We start from the raw sequence: 16,378 nt of genomic DNA on the forward strand, positions 1-16,378 counted from the left end.
GTTGGTTATGTTCCCTGCAATTTTTTTTTTTGGAGCTGTCGTGCAGTGAAGATGGTTAATAGTCCCAGCCAGGACTACTTTTAAGGAGTGGGGCTGGATATGACCAGGTTGCAGCCACAACAGCCCGCTCAGTCCATCAAAGAACCAACCCACCTGCCAGCCCTAAAAATTATGTTCTTATAGGGTAGCTTCAGGATCAGATAGGAATTCCCCCCCCTCCCCCTGTTTTCAAGGGATTTTTTGTTGTTACTTTTGTTTTGTTTTTGTTTTTTTGCTGCCCTACACTGTTCAAAAAAGGGCCTGATTTGTGGTGATGGTGTTTTAAATAGGTTATCATGCAAGAAACTGGGATGGAGTTAACATCTTGGTGTGCACCTATGGCACCCAGTTTGATGAAGGCCAGGAACAGGAACCCACACTTAGAATCATAGAATTGGAAGAGACACCATGGGCCATCCAGTCCAACCCCCTGCCAAGAAGCAGGAAGATTGCCTTCAAAGCACCCCTGACAGAGGCCATCCAGCCTCTGCTTAAAAGCCTCCACAGAAGGAGCCTCCACCACAGTCCGGGGGAGAGAGTTCCAGCCAAACAGCTCTCACAGAGGAAGTTTTTCCTCATGTTCAGGTGGAATCTCCTTTCCTGTAGTTTGAAGTCATTGTTCTGTGTCCTAGTCTTCAGGGCAGCAGAAAACAAGCTTGCTTCCTCCTCCCTATGACTTCCCCTCACATATTTGTACATGGATCATGTCTCCTCTCAGCCTTCTCTTCTGCAGGCTAAACATGCCCAGTTCTTTAAGCTGCTCCTCATAGGGCTTGTTCTCCAGACCCTTGATCATTTTAGGCACCCTCATCTGGACACATTCCAGCTCTTCAATATCTCCTTTAAATTGTGGTGCCAAGAATTGGACACAGTAATCCTGGTGTGGTCTGACCAAGGCAAAATAGAGGGGTAGCATGACTTTCCTCACTCTATACACCAGACTCCTATTTAGGGTTTAAAAGGTTTTCCCCTGACGTTAAGTCCAGTCATGACCGACTCTGGGGGTTGGTGCTCATCTCCATTTCCAAGCCGGAGAGCCGGCGTTGTCCGCAGACACCTCCAAGGTCATGTGGCCAGCATGGCTGCATGGAGTGCCATTACCTTCCCACTGGAGCAGTACCTATTTATCTACTCACATTTGCATGCTTTCGAACTGCTAGGTTGGCAGGAAGACTCCTATTTATGCAGGCCAAAATCCCACATAACATTGTTGGCTCATGTTTAATTTGTTGTCCATTATGACTCCAAGATCTTTTTCACATGTACTACTGTCAAGCCAGTCATCCTTGGTTGTTTGTTCAACCAAGGTGGGAGTGAATGGGAATGGCCTTGGAGCTACAGTGGAATTGTAACCCTATTGAAATCTTGTGAGTTGGCGTTAGAATACTCTTTGCAGCTTCCCGAGAAGTTTGCCCTGGAAACAGCTCATATGGGGACTCAAGTGTCTCAACCAAATTAGCTGAAGAGAATGTCTGGGATAGCCACTGCCTCAGTCTTTCCACTGGGCAGCAGCCAGATTCCTCACTGCAGCAGTATACAGGAAGCATACATCCCCTATTGTGTCAACTCCACTGGCTGGCAGTCTGCTACTGAGCACAATTCAAAGCACTGGCTTTAGTCTATAGCCCTAAATGGTTCTGGCCCAGCTTACCTGCCTGAACGTATCTCCCTCTATGAACCACCTCAGAGGTTAGGATCTTCTGGGGAGCCCTGCTCTTGGTCCCACCTCCTTTGCGAGTGCGACTGGTGGGGACAAGAATCAGGGACTTCTGAGTGGTGGCCCCTTGGTTATGAAACTCCCCTCCCCCAGCAAAATTAGATCAGCTCCCTCTCTCCTGACCTTCAGAAAGTAATTAAAAATGTGGCCGTGGGACCAAGCCTTTGGACAGTAAATAAGTGAATATGGAATAAGTGCAATTATGACTAAAATGACTCCTGGATTATGATTTTGGATTGTGTGGATTTTAACTATCGGTTGGAGCCTCTGGTGGCCTAGGGGATAAAAGCCTTGTGACTTGAAGGTTGGGTTGCTGACCTGAAGGCTGCCAGGTTCGAATCCCACCCAGGGAGAGTGTGGATGAGCTCCCTCTATCGGCTCCAGCTCCATGCGGGGACATGAGAGAAGCCTCCCACAAGGATGGTAAAACAACAAAACATCCGGGCGTCCCCTGGGCAACGTCCTTGCAGATGGCCAATTCTCTCACTCCAGAAGCAACTCCGGTTGCTCCTGACACGAAAAAAAAAAATCGGTTTTATTGCTAGATGTTATTAACTTGTTGGATTTTTTAAATGTATATATTTTGTGTATGTTTTTGCAGCATTGAATTGCTGCCTACTTGTAAGCCGCTCTGAGTCCCATTTGGGGTAAGAGAGAGAGGGGTATAAATACAGTAGAGTCTCACTTATCCAAGCTAAATGGGCCGGCAGAAACTTGGATAAGCGAATATCTTGGATAATAAGGAGGGATTAAGGAAAAGCTTATTAAACATCAAATTAGGTTATGATTTTACAAATTAAGCACCAAAACATGTTTTACTACAAATTTGACAGAAAAAGCAGTTTAGTACGCAGTAATGTTATGTTGTAATTACTGTATTTACAAATTTAGCACCAACATATCACAATATATTGAAAACATTGACTACAAAAATGGCTTGGATAATCCAGAAACTTGGATAAGCGAGGCTTGGATAAGTGAGACTCTACTGTATTGTAAATAAATAAATAAATAAATTTGAGTATACTGATCTGTGATTATGCACATAGGTATTCTTTTTAAAAAAAATATCAGCAGAGAATTAAAAATTAAAACTTCAGCAATGATTGAACTCACTTGCTAGGGAGACTGATCACATGACCTGCTGGCCCTGGTCTTCTCCCACCAACCAGTTTAGATGACCTCAACTCTTTCACCAGCTCCAGTATGAAGGCACACAAAGAAAACCTCCCCACAACTCATTCAGATCTTTGGCAAGAATGTCCAAAATTGAGGTGGAAATCATGAGTGCCATACACACACACACACAGCCTGTATAAATGGGACCCTCAGAGAACAGTCACCTCCTTTTTCAAGTGAACTATTATGTGGTGCAGAGAGTACAATGCCAAAATTTCATTCTCCTTTCTGCAATCTTGAGACCCCAATCTTGAGTACATAAATTACTCAAAGCTCAGCCTAAATATGCCTGATATAAAATTTGGGGCATATGGGTTTATTCTATTTTATTTTGTAATAATGTATCATTCTTACTTAAAATAAGTATACTTGCCCCCCCCTCTCTCTCTCTACCACCCTCCTTGTTAGCTTTAGGATGGAAAAAAAAACATGAAATGTAAACACTGGATCAGAGTACCAAGAATTATTTCTTCCTGGACGATTACAGAAACCTTACTACCTTTGATGTGATACCATTTAAATATATTTTCCAGCCTCCTTCAGATGAGCTCAAGAAAAAAGGTTTAAACGAAGTAAGACATCTTTAATTCAAAGGAGCCTCGAACTCCATAAGAGGATGCAAATGAGAGCAAACCTGGAAGGGGAAAAAAGAAAAAGAAAACAAAAAGCCACGTCTACCCACAAAGATGGGTTAGGCATGTCACATTTTCCACTCTATTTCTTTCAAACATGTTTTGCACATTTGACTGCTATAAATAACTCTTGCATTTGGCAAGGAGTATCAGTAGGAGTAGCGCATGCTAACTAGCAATTCTTTCATTCCAAAGCACAACATTTTCTTTCCAGATCTGTGTAAGGCATTAAAAGCGGTGCAATAGCTTTGATGGCCATAAAAGGGAGTGGGATCCATTGTATCAGATACACATCCTGTATATTGCTGGGCTCTCCTTTTCAAACCAATCTCTCAGTTCTCAGCTCTCAGAAGTCTACAGATACCAGCTCAAAGAGGAAGATTTCACAAGATCCCAAGCCTCCTGAAAACAAACACAGGTAAAATAAGGCATTTAAAAATAAGAATATCTTATCACACTCCCTTTACACTTACGCCTACTTTCACAAAACAAAAATAGCTTTTCAGTGTTCACTAAAAATATGAAAAACACAATACATTTCAGTACAATAAATACAACAACAGCAGCAACAACAACCATTTAAAATGGAAGAACAGCACCAAGAAAGGGAGAGATCAGAAGATTAGAAAGTTTAAAAGCACGGGTGAAGAAATGGTCTTTACCTGTCAGCAAGCTCACAGAAACTTTATACATCACTTTAACAAAATGTTACACGCTAAAAACTGTCAAAGCAAGAGTGTCTTCAGTATCTGGCAGAAAAGACACAAAAGAGGACCTTGGTATTATTTAAAAGCAACTATACCACAATTTTCATATATTTTTCAACATTTTACAATTACACCCACAGAGTTCATTTATTTCTTGTCTGCACAACAAAGTTGTGGCACATAGCAGGTAGATGACATTGTAGTATGCTCTCAGATATATCTGAACCTTCTCTCTCTCTCTTTCTCTTTCTCTTTCCCATTGATACCTAGGACCTCATCAGACATTTGACCCCATTTCCATATGCTGTGGAAATCGAGCCCAACATGAGCTCTTTATGTGTTAGATGTTGCCTGACTCCAAACAGTTTAAAATGAGGAAATATGGGCAGAAGACAGGGAAAGGACATGGGATGACTGGCTATCCCAGAAGATGGAGAAAGATGGTAGGAAATGAAGTAAGACAGTTTTCTCCGCTTTCAACCCACTCGTTGGATGAAGACCCTAAAGACCTATGGTGTTTGGGGTGTTGTGTAGTTTTCAGGCAGTATGACCATGTTCTAGAAGCATGTTTCTCCTGATATTTCACCTACATCTTCAGAGATCCTGTGAAGATGCCAGCCACAGATGCAGGTGAAACATGAGGAAAAATGCTGCTAGAACATGGCCATATAGCCTGGAAACCACACAACACCCCAGTGATTTCGGCTGCAAAAGCCTTTGACAATGCCTATTGAGTTGTTTATCTGGACCAGGGGTCCCCAAACTAAGGCCCGGGGGCCGGATGCGGCCCTCCAAGGTCATTTACCTGGCCGCCGCCTGCAGTTTTATAATATAATATTTTTATATCAGTTTTAATAATATAATATATTGTATATGCATATAATATTGATAGTAATATTATGTTATACAATATAATACTAATGGTAATACCATATAATATTAATTATATGTTATATATTACATATATTACAGTATAGTGGTATAGTTCAATATAGTAATATATAATGCTAATATTGTGCTATGCTAATAATATAATATATTGTATGTACATGCTCTGAGTCCCCTTCAGGGTGAGAAGGGTGGGATATAAATGTAGTAAATAAATGCAGGAAATATATAATTAATTTTAGACTTCGGACACTTTCCATTGAAATCCTGATAGGATTATGTAGGTTAAAATTGTTTTCATTTTTAAATATTGTATTGTTCTTTCATTGTTGTTGTTGCTATTTTGCACTACAAATAAGACATGTACAGTGTGCATAGGCATTTGTTTGTATTTTTTTTTCAAATGATAATTTGGCCCCTCAACCGTCTGGAGGATTGTGGACTGGCCCTCTGCTTCAAAAGTTTGAGGACCCCTGATCCGAACAATGCTGGCGGAGTTTTAAAATATTGTTAGTGGTGTCAGTAATGATATCTGGGACAGCCAATGAGTTCACTGAGTTTTGTGTTTGGACATATTATGATCTCAGCTGGATGCTTCAAAAGCAATACAATGCAATTCCTGTATTCACAGGACTGCTACTTGTGGTTTCATTTACCCATGTCTGAAAAAAAGTCTTCTCTACCCATTTTCTGGGACTTCAAGGTAATTCCTTGATATGCTTCTGGTAGAGGTTGATCATAGCTTCACACTGGAAAACCAAGCAATATTCTCCAGGCATTTCCTAGGTCCTCCCACAAGACTCTATCGTATGCCTGAAGTAATTTGATCAATACGGTTCACCATTACCTGCAATTTCATATATCTGTGTAAAGTCTTGGCATGTATTTCTATGCATGTCAAAAAAGATGTCTTCATTTTTCATTTTTATAATTTTATCTAATTGCTAGTCTCAGCTAGAACAGACTCATTAGGAAGAACAATCGCTGGATAGTAAGTCTGGGCTGTAGCATAACTGGTAAATCACTGGCAGTAATAAGATCTACCAACTGAAAGGTGGCCAGTTCGAAGCCCGGTCAGGGGTGAGCGCTCGACCTCAAGTCCAGCTCACTGCTTACCTAAGCAGTTCGAAAACAGTTTATAAGCTGTAATTAGAGAAATTAGGTACTGCAAATTGCGGGAGAGGTATTTTACGACACCATAAATAACAAGACCAGAAATGCGGTGACCAAAAGGAAGGTGGAAGGAGGAAGTTCTGATGGCTCTTCATCATAGAGAATGAAGCAACAGCACCCCCTGTGTCTGAATCTGAGTGCCACATCAACCTCCAAGGTAATAAAAAACTGGATTAGTACATAGGTTTAGAATCTCAATTTTGTTGTATCTGGCTGCTTGCTATATTCAGCATCACCTCTGTGCAAAAGAAACAATGCAGAGGAATTTAAAAGGACCCAAAGTAACATAGAACATGCAAACATACATGAAAAGAAAGAAACAATGTACATGGAAGTAGCTCCATTCATATTGAAAATGCTTCCCTCCCATCTCACAAAAAAAGTAACAATTAAGCCTCATCAAACTCTGCTAAATAGGGACACACATTTTGCTTTTGCAGCTCACTTAATCCTTTTGTTGTTTCAGCAACTGACACACAAAGCAAGCCTGTCTCCCTCTGTACAGATCAAAAGGACACTCCCAGTTGATATTTGCTAATATGTAGGTAACTTTGATAAAACTCTCTTTGCAAATACATAGACTATATACTACAGCTTGCTCGCTCTTTCCAGGAAGAGGTTGCTTGAGTAGGGGAGAGGTATAATTTATCAAAACATTAATATTTACAACATTTAGGCAATAAAGACAATGGGGCAAAACTCACCAAACATTGCCACCTTCTGGAGGCCACTTGCTACTTCTTAATGAACTTGTCTTCTGCTTTCTTGGTTACATGGGGCTGGGTTAAATGGCTTACCTGCAAACAAATAGAATTCATTCAGATTAGAAACTAAAGAAATAAAACTATGCCCATCACAAAAAAATGTGAGGAAGGCATAGCTAAATAGTTCAAAATATCTTCCTCGAAGAAAAACAAAAAAGCACATAAATTCTGCATGTATCTTCTCTGACTGGCCAACAGTTTTCTGCACTATTTTGTTTGAATACTAATGGATACAGGCCTGGCCTAGCACAGAGCCTTAGAAGACAAATAATAATAACAACAACAACAACAACAACAACTTTATTTTTGTAATCCTCCCCATCTCTCCGAGCGGACTTGGGGCAGCTCACATAGGGACCAAGCCCAACAACATACAATAAAATACAGCAGTGCAGAAATACACAATATAAAATATAACATACAAAATACGTAACAATCACAACAAATTGATATATCAAACTCTACAACACAGCTTCACAGTGTAAAAGCATGGCCATTGAAACAGAGGTGATATCATGGCACTTCAGTCATAAAGGTCTCCACATCACCTAGTCTTTGGTTGTAACTTCATAGTACTGCACAGGAGGGCAGGGAGCATTCTGCAATGGTTTAGGCCAGGAGTTCTCAAACCTTTTTGACCATGGAGCCCTTTTTGAAGCAAAAGTTTCTCATGGAGCCTCAATAAATCTTTATATATGTATATATATCAGGTATGGCCAAACTTTCCGATGCATTGTGTTTTAAAATTTGACAGATGGACTGGGCCAGTGGCAGATGGATGGAGAGTGTTTGTATGAACTAATTGAAAAAGACATGAACAAATTCCTATGCACATTGCACATATCTCATTGGTAATGCAAAAAAGAAAGAAAGAACAATACAATATTTTAAATGAAGAACAATTTTAACCAACATAAACTTAACAGTATTTCAGTGGACTACCCCCAGGCCATTCAGTCCAACTACCTTCTACCATGCAGGAAAAGCACAATCAAAGCATCTCCAACAGATGGTCACCCATCTTTTGCAATAATAATAATATTAATAGGAGCAACCCTAGAGGCTATCCATTCCAACCCCCTTCTGTCATGCAGGAAAGGTACAATCAAAGCAACACCTGAGCAGTAAGATGGAAATAGGGTACTCTGAAGCAAGCAAAGTGATGGAAAATAGCTTTTGGGGGCAAGGGGAAAAAAGGCTTTTGGAATAAAGAGAGGCAAGGGAGGGGAAGGAACAGGCAAGAGGAGGAAAATCTTGGAGGGGGGAGGGGGGAGGGGGAGGGGGAGGAGGGAGGAGGGGGAGGGAAGGGGGGAGGAGGGGGAGGAGGGGGAGAAGGGAGGAGGAAACTGTGGAGCCTCTCAGTATTCTTCACAAAGAAGAATACTCCACGGAGTACATTTTGAGAACTGCTGGTTTAGGCAATGTGGGATTTGTTGTTTTCCTTCCCCCCCCCCCCCCCCCCCGCACAAAGTATAAGCTTTACTCAGTTACATAGGTCCTTTCCACAACATCAACAAAACAAAATGAGGCAGAAAGCAACTCTGAAATCTGAGAGATTGTTTGGTCTTAGAGCTCAAAATAAAATCTTTGTTGCTATTGTTAATGTGTACCTTGAAGTCGGTTCTGACTTACAGAGACCCTGTCACAAGTTTTTCCTGGAAAGATTTGCTCAGACAGGGGTTTGCATTTCCGTTCCTCTAATGTTGAGCGAGTGGGAGTTGCCCACAGTCAGCCAGTGAGTATTCCAGTAGGTTCCATTGCCTAAACAGGTATTTGAATCCTGGTCTCTAGAGTTGTACTCCAACAATTAGACCAGTGGTTCTCAACCTGTGAATCCTCAGATGTGGTGCAGGCTGGTGGGCAGCCAGCCAGCTGCAGCCAGCTGTAACAAATTACTCTGACCAAAAGGTCATGAGTTGGAGGCCAGCTCGGAGCCTATGTTTGTCTTGTCTTTGTTCTATGTTAAAGGCATTGAATGTTTGCCTTATATGTGTAATGTGATCCGCCCTGAGTCCCCTTCGGGGTGACAAGGGCAGAATATAAATACTGTAAATAAATAAATAAATGTTTTGGCCTTCAATTCCCAGAAATCCTAACAGCTGGTAAACTGGCTGGGATTTCTGGGAGTTGTAGGCCAAAACACTTGGGGACCCACAGGTTGAGAACCACTGACTTAGACCAATACACAACAGTCCTTGAAATACTAAAAAGAAATAATTGCTAATTGATGTCGAAATCTTAGGTGTGTTACAGCTATTAATTGATCCGTTGAAACAAATAGGAGTTGAAGGCAAGAACAGAAATCGATTTATTCAGAAATCGATTTATTCAGAGTGGTCACTGGGGAAAGCAATTCCCAGATCCAGAATAGTTTCAAACTACAAACATGGATATTACATAATAATCTCATTTCAGCAACCTTCGCTCATCCAACCTTCCATCTTATCCAATGCTCTCTATCAGGCCTACCGTTAGTTCAGAGGCAGGGTGACATGGCCTTCAGTGTCTTAGCAACACAGGCAAACAATCTTGGTTGCCTGGCAACAGCATTCTAGGGCAAGAGGCACGAGACGGAGGGAAGTGGCAACATGCGCCACCTCTTCCCTGAGGGACTGTGGCCTCCATGGCTTTGAGGGGTGGGGCTTGGGGATCCTCCAGGCTAGTAGAGAAAAGGTAGAAAATGCCCCCGCTTTCTTAATCCCTCCGTATTATCTGACATTTTTGCCTATCCAACATTCTGCCAGCCCATTTATGTCAGATAAGTGAGACTCTACTATATATAGAAAAGTAACATAACAAACAGAGATGATTGGTGCAGTTCCAGGATCCATGGTGTCATTGAGTGAAGAGACATGTCCATGTCCATCCATGGCTTCTGATTGGCTGGAAGTTTAAAGGTCAGTGAATCCTGGCTGTAGAATGGCTGAGCGGTCTGGTGGAGATTTTAATAAACTGTCATTGGTTGTATTTGAAGCTGTCTGCTGTCCGTTTGTGTCCACCTTCTGAAGGTCGGACAGGAATGTGTGCTGGGTTTAGGAAACAAAGGGTAGTTGATGGGCTTACTTCTAGTGATGTAAGTTTTAGGATATTCCTAGATGTCGGGCAATGGGTGGCTGGACATCCTGATAGGTCTTAATTAGGACAAAGGGTGATGGATGCAGCTTGATGAACTTGCACCTTAGGTCGTATTTGAGTGTGAGGTGAGCAGGGGCACTGCGGTCCTTTGGGGAATACTTACTCCAACAAGCCAGATCCAATTGGCAATGGTCACCCAGAGGACCTTTTTATCGGCCATCCCAAGAAGACTGTGGAATGACCTGCTGGAAAAGCTCTGACAGCTAAATGAGCTGTCGGAATTTAAAATGCAACTGAAGACCCATCTTTTCTGGCAGACCTACCCAGTCAACTTTCAATAATGAATTTTGATTTACATCCTATTGCTATTGCTACTATATGTCAATTATGTTTCATCACCCCTTGGGAGTGGACTTACCAGATGTTCTCCGCAAATTGTTACTTTTTAATGTTTTTAAGACAATACATTCATGTTTGGTTTTTGCCAGAGCCGGTCCAACAATGAGGCAAATTAAGCGGTCGCTTGGGGTGCAAAACATGCGGGGGCGCAGTCGAGACTGCTTTTTCTGTTGATTTCTAGTAAAACATGATGTTTTGGTGCTTAATTTGTAAGATCTTAATGTAATTTGATGCTTAATAGGCTTTTTCTTAATCCCTCCTTATTATCCAACATTTTCGTTTAACCAACGCTTTTATTTTTCAGTGATTGGTTTGGGGGGGGCGCCAAAATTCTGTTCGCCTACACTTGAAAATTACCTAGGGCCGGCTCTAGTTTTTGCCCATTAAGTAGTTTTTTTCCCAGAAATAATAGTTTGGGTATTGAAATTACAAACATTTTTGACTATTTTTAGTTGGGTGGGAGGATATGAAAATTAATGATGTGTTACATTTTGGGTAAAAAGTACTAATGAGTAATGTGTCACTTCTTGAGTCATGATTTTAAGTTTAGGTAAGAATGATTTTTAACAGCTGAATCATGATTTTCCCATCCTCTGCTCCAAGCAAGCTTTGTGTCAATAAGATGAAGTTCACCAACAGTATTAAGGATGCTGATCTAAAAGGAGATGTAACCTTTGGCTGCCACATTACTGTCTGAAACCCTCTGGCATAAGCACAGCTTCTGTCCCCGAATCCGTCTGTGCAATTTGTTGCTAGTTGGGTTTTCAGTTTCCCAATGCCAGTGCACCATTTAAAAAATATAAAAGAATGAAGTGAATTTACAGTCCAGTAATTGGCATCCAGTGTGCACAATCAAACATAGCAAATTAACAGTTTAAGCTGTAAATCAGGTGTGTGATTTGCTCAGTAAGTGTAATTGTTAGACCTGTTCATTTCTAACAATAAAATGGCACTCGAAAGAAACCAATTTAAAAATAACAGATTGTGCTCTGCACTAAATATTGTATTAAAATAGTTATTTTAAACCCCTCTCTAGTGGCTGTAAATTAATATCGCAGTATAATCTCATTAGCCATTACTACAAACTGTGGCACATCGTTTTGTTTCAAAAGGAGAACATTTTTCATTAGTACTGAGGATCTGTTCTTGTCTAAACCTTTGTATCAATCAGCAATAAATGGTGTAGGTCGCTTCCTCCCCCAATCCAAGGATATTCTATGAGTCAAAGTACACATGTGTGCATAAGCACACCGCTCTCCACCTCCTGTATTTATGCTATATGTACTTACTGTTCCTTCTCTGCCGGCATATTCATTTTCCTCATGATCACAATCAGGTCAATAAACTGGACTGTGACCTGCAGGGAATATATCACAAACCAGAATTTTGAGAAATTCAGTTTTCCTTTTTAAAATAGTGGGTTTCTGCCTCTCGTTTGTATGATAAACTATTTTTGAAGGGAGGTAATTTCTCCTGAACTCAGTGACAAGGTAACACAAAATTCATTGGTTCCAGTACAACAAGACACTTTGCACATTTTATGGGGAGAGTGAGAGAAAGGTGGGAATGGTAAGTCTGCAGTTTCTGTTTTAGATATCTGTTCTTTTTTATTTCCACCATATCAAATGCTATTTCCAAAAGTAATTGTTAAGGTTTGAAAAGACGATTTTGATGGTAATGCAGAAGAATTGCATTCAGATGTGAAATAATCACATTCTCTTGCTTTGGATGCTAACTTAACACTCATCGTTTTTGTCTTCCTTCACAATCCTAAGTCTAAATATGGATAACCTGGTTTGTCCCTATTCATACCTTATTCCCCCCTAAAGAGAAAATATAGATTGTGAACTATATGGAGCAAAGACCTGTCTTGTTTCTCAGGATTAAAACCATCACATATTAGATCATCTATGCTTACAAAAGTCAAATAGTTTGGGATTCATTTCTCACAAGCTTGTGTGCTTGCTTAATGGCTGTTATGAAACAAAGCAGAAATTGTACTGAGTAAACACTACCACCTCCAAAACTAGGAACTGTAAAGCACGTGATCACAGCTTCCTAAACAGATGCAATTTGTAAGATATTCCTACTAACAACAGCAACCTGGAGATCCAGAGGAGTCAACAGTACTAAGCTGCAAAATGTATGCCCTTCAATTGGATACTTCAGGTTACTTCTGATTCTCAAGGCTTATAATATTAGATCATATATACATCTTGAAACATAGGATAAAAAACATCAGTGACCAATTGGGAGGCAGTCAGATGAAGAACTAAATTCAGAACATGTGTGAGAACAGTCAAGGCCCTTTCAGACAAGCCCTACATACCAGGATCTGATCCTAGGTTTTCTGTTTATCCCAGATTATCTGGAAGTGAGGACTCATATAATGCAGTTTAAAGCAGAAAACCTGGGATCAGATCCTGGAATATAGGGCCTGTCTGGAAGGGCCCTCAGCTGCTTGGACTGGGACAGTTTGGGCTCCAGTGGGCTAAATAAAAGTGGAAGGCAAAACCTCTGGTATTTACAAAGCTGTCTAACCCGAAGACTGCAGATTATAAAATAGGTCAGTGGAGGGGAAGAGATGACTCACAGAACCCTCCCTGTATCTAAAACATAGGCACCAGGAGTGAGTCCATCAAATTAAAAAAAATGGTGTCAACATCATGGGTCTCTATGAAAGGTGTGTACGAAATGTTTTCCTTCATTTCCTTCATGCTGTCATTTTATTTCATTTACACAAAACGAATGGGGACATTTTCCTAAGAAATGGGGAAACAACACGAAAATGAAAGCCGCAGCTATCATGCTTGCTTTCATTTTCTTTTCGTACTGACAGAGGGCTGCTGCTTTGCTTTCTCACTACAGCTGATGTATATGTACCAATGGGTGAAAAATATTGATATAAATAATGATAGTTACTCTGTGTAACGAAGTGCGAATTTTTTAGTTTACAGATGTCATGTTTAATTGCGTTTTTAAAGGGTCAATATTTCAGTTACTCTGCACTCATGAGTTGGTTGTCATGGAGAAGTGGGCTGAGCCAACTGCCATTTTGGTGGAGAAGTACAGGTTTGAAAAAGAAGCAGTTAGTCTGTGCCCTGATGAGGTACAGTGAAGACTGACCCTCAGTTGAAGGGATCAGGGAGACTCAAATGCTGATTTTTGAGTCAATTTAAACTAAGTTTAGTGACTTATTTTAAGGTAGTCTGTCTCCTGATGAGGAACAAATAATCTGTAATTCATAGGGTGACTGCAGTTTAGAACAGTAAAGAAAAAAGTGACATTTTAAGAAGTTTGAAACACCTCATTCTAGCTTTGCAACTGTTAACCAAAGTGCCTCTAAAGAGAAAGTTACTGTAACCATTAAGCTTTGTGCCAGAATAAACGTGTTATTGTTCTTTTAAACATCTCAGCTTCTGACATATATATATTACCATCAAAAACAAACAAAAAGAAAGAAGAAAAACAAAAATTAAAAGGTCTCCTCTCTAAGCAGCTAGTGGCTATATCTTCCCATAGTGGTGGCAAGCGTTGATAATCCCCTTTACATCTGGTGGCCGCATTATAAACATCTTTACAATTGGTGGCAGCGGTTATAATATAATAATATAAATTAAAATAAACATTCCGACGTCTCTTCTCCGCACTCTGGCACCCTGAGTCTGAAAGAGGAGTGCCTCCCAGTTACATCTGATGTGTATCGATGGGTCTTGATGATAATATTTATATTAATATTAAGAACAGCAGTTATTCTGGCACCCTAAGCCAAGTCTGGGAGGGCAGTTCCTCCCAATTCCATCCAATGTGGATTGATGGGTCTTGATGGTAATATTTATATATATAACAAGTATCTTAAGATAGCCCAAAAACCGAGGGGGGGGATGAGCCTTGGAAGCCCTCCCATTACCACCAATGGCACGAAATTGTTCATGTTTTCCGTTAGCCAGACAAAAATTTGTGTCATATAAGCGGCCCATTTTCGTTAGTGGGACACAAATACAAAAATGAGCTGACATGAATGAAACTGCACAAAATGATTGGCGATTCCACACAAATGCACAACTGTAGTCTCTACAGTATGGCAAACTGAAAGATAGCTTACCCTATGATTTTGGATAGCAGAATGCCTCTGAACTCTAGAGATGTGTTCAGTGAAGATAGACAGGGGAACTAACAGGGACGGATGGTGTGATGGCACAAATTCTGGGGCAAAAGTGGAGAGAGAGGGTGTTCCTGATAGACACAAAACTATTACTAGGCATTATTTCTTTATTAGCTTCAATACATGCATCAAGGATTCTTTAATCTCTCCCTGCTGTTTGTAACTGCTCTTTTCCATTCATGAGCAAAGGCACAAGCAAATGGAGCTAAACAACTGAGGCTTTCAGGAGAAGGTCTGCCAGAACCTCTCTTACGATTGACACAGAAGAGAGAGAAGAGCATCAATAACAAGCCTTTTGCCTAGATAAATTATTCTTTGCAAGGAAAATGGTAGCTGAGATGCATAATAAAGACTTTTCCTGGAAACTATGCACTGTTTTCAGAGTTTGAGAAGATTACTTTTTTGGACTACAGTTCCCAGAATCTCCAATCCAGTATGGGTTTGCTGGGGATTTGGAGGATTATGGGGGAAGGCAACTTTACCAAAAGAGCCTTACTTTTCAGTTAGGTCTTTTTGTGAAGTGTGGAACTGTACTTTGAAATTTCTTATTACATATATTTTTAAATGATTTTATACTTTTAATGGTGCTTTAGCTTTTTACCATTTGGTTTTTAACTTTGTACTGTTGTAACTTTGTTGTAAGCCACCTTGAGTCCCATAGAGAGAAAGGTGGTATGTTTAAAATAAAATTACAAAAGGGGAGATATACATATAAACATTAACTTCAAAGTTACATCTTAGGCCCCTTCCACACAGCTAAATAAAATCCCACATTTTTGCTTTAGACTGGGTTATATGGCAGTGTGGACTTAGATAACCCAGTTCAAAGCAGATATTGTGAGATTATCTGCCTTGATATTCTGGAATATAGGGCTGTGTGGAAGGGCCCTTAGTGCAAAGGTAATATATTGCATTAGTTTTTCTCAAAGCACCAGCATAATTTCAAATGGGCTAATATAGTCCTGGCAATTAATGTTTAGGTTTTAAATGAACAGATGATAAATTGTAATGTTGTGGCTGTTACATCAGTGAACTATATTTCAGATGTCCATGGGTAGGAAAAAGTCATGCTTTTGCACATTATCCATACAAAAACATCCTTTCTGCACTGCAGTTGAACCATTCATGCCAAGTGTTAAATGTGCTCTTAGGAAGCTAAATGATTGCTGTTAATACATTCAATTAAATTTTGGTTTGTATGTTTAGTTTTTAAAAATTTAAATAGATAAGTTGGTGTGTTTAGACCTATGTCTGTGGAATTTCCAAAATGTTTACCCTATTTGGTGTAGCTACAAATTGAATGTTTTAAATGAACCACTTGGAATAAGGAAAACCTGGTATGGGTCGCAACAGGGACACTTCCAAAGGGGATGGCCTTGGGGAAGTTGCAACTGTGAAACTCACGGTTTCACGAAAATCGTGAAAGCAACATCAGAGTGTGATCAAATTGCTACAAGTTATTATCAGGATAACACACAATGGCTTTAGCAGTTTACTTTTGCCTACATCTACACAGGGAAGAGCAAAAATCTACCCCACTCTTGTTGCTGGGTTATTTTTGCATTTTGAACTCAGTTTGCAGCAATTCAAAGTAATCCAAGGAAAACAAGGGAGAGGAGGAGAAAGAAACTGGAACATTT

The 16,378-nt window shown here is 40.2% G+C and overlaps 1 long non-coding RNA gene across 3 annotated transcripts in view; it reads right to left on the reverse strand.

Moving 5' to 3' along the window:
* Positions 1–3,497: 3,497 nt before the first annotated feature.
* LOC103279407 (uncharacterized) overlaps positions 3,498–16,378 on the reverse strand; it is a 136,320-nt gene continuing 123,439 nt past the window's right edge. For all 3 annotated transcript variants that reach the window (XR_010004513.1, XR_010004512.1, XR_010004514.1), the window contains 4 exons: positions 11,863–11,930; positions 7,040–7,132; positions 4,230–4,316; positions 3,498–3,969 (listed from right to left, as the gene is read on the reverse strand). This is a non-coding gene — a long non-coding RNA (uncharacterized LOC103279407). The remainder of the gene's footprint in view (positions 3,970–4,229; positions 4,317–7,039; positions 7,133–11,862; positions 11,931–16,378) is intronic.

Source organism: Anolis carolinensis, chromosome 3, assembly GCF_035594765.1.
Source record: "Anolis carolinensis isolate JA03-04 chromosome 3, rAnoCar3.1.pri, whole genome shotgun sequence".
Classification (NCBI taxonomy): Eukaryota; Metazoa; Chordata; class Lepidosauria; order Squamata; family Dactyloidae; genus Anolis; species Anolis carolinensis.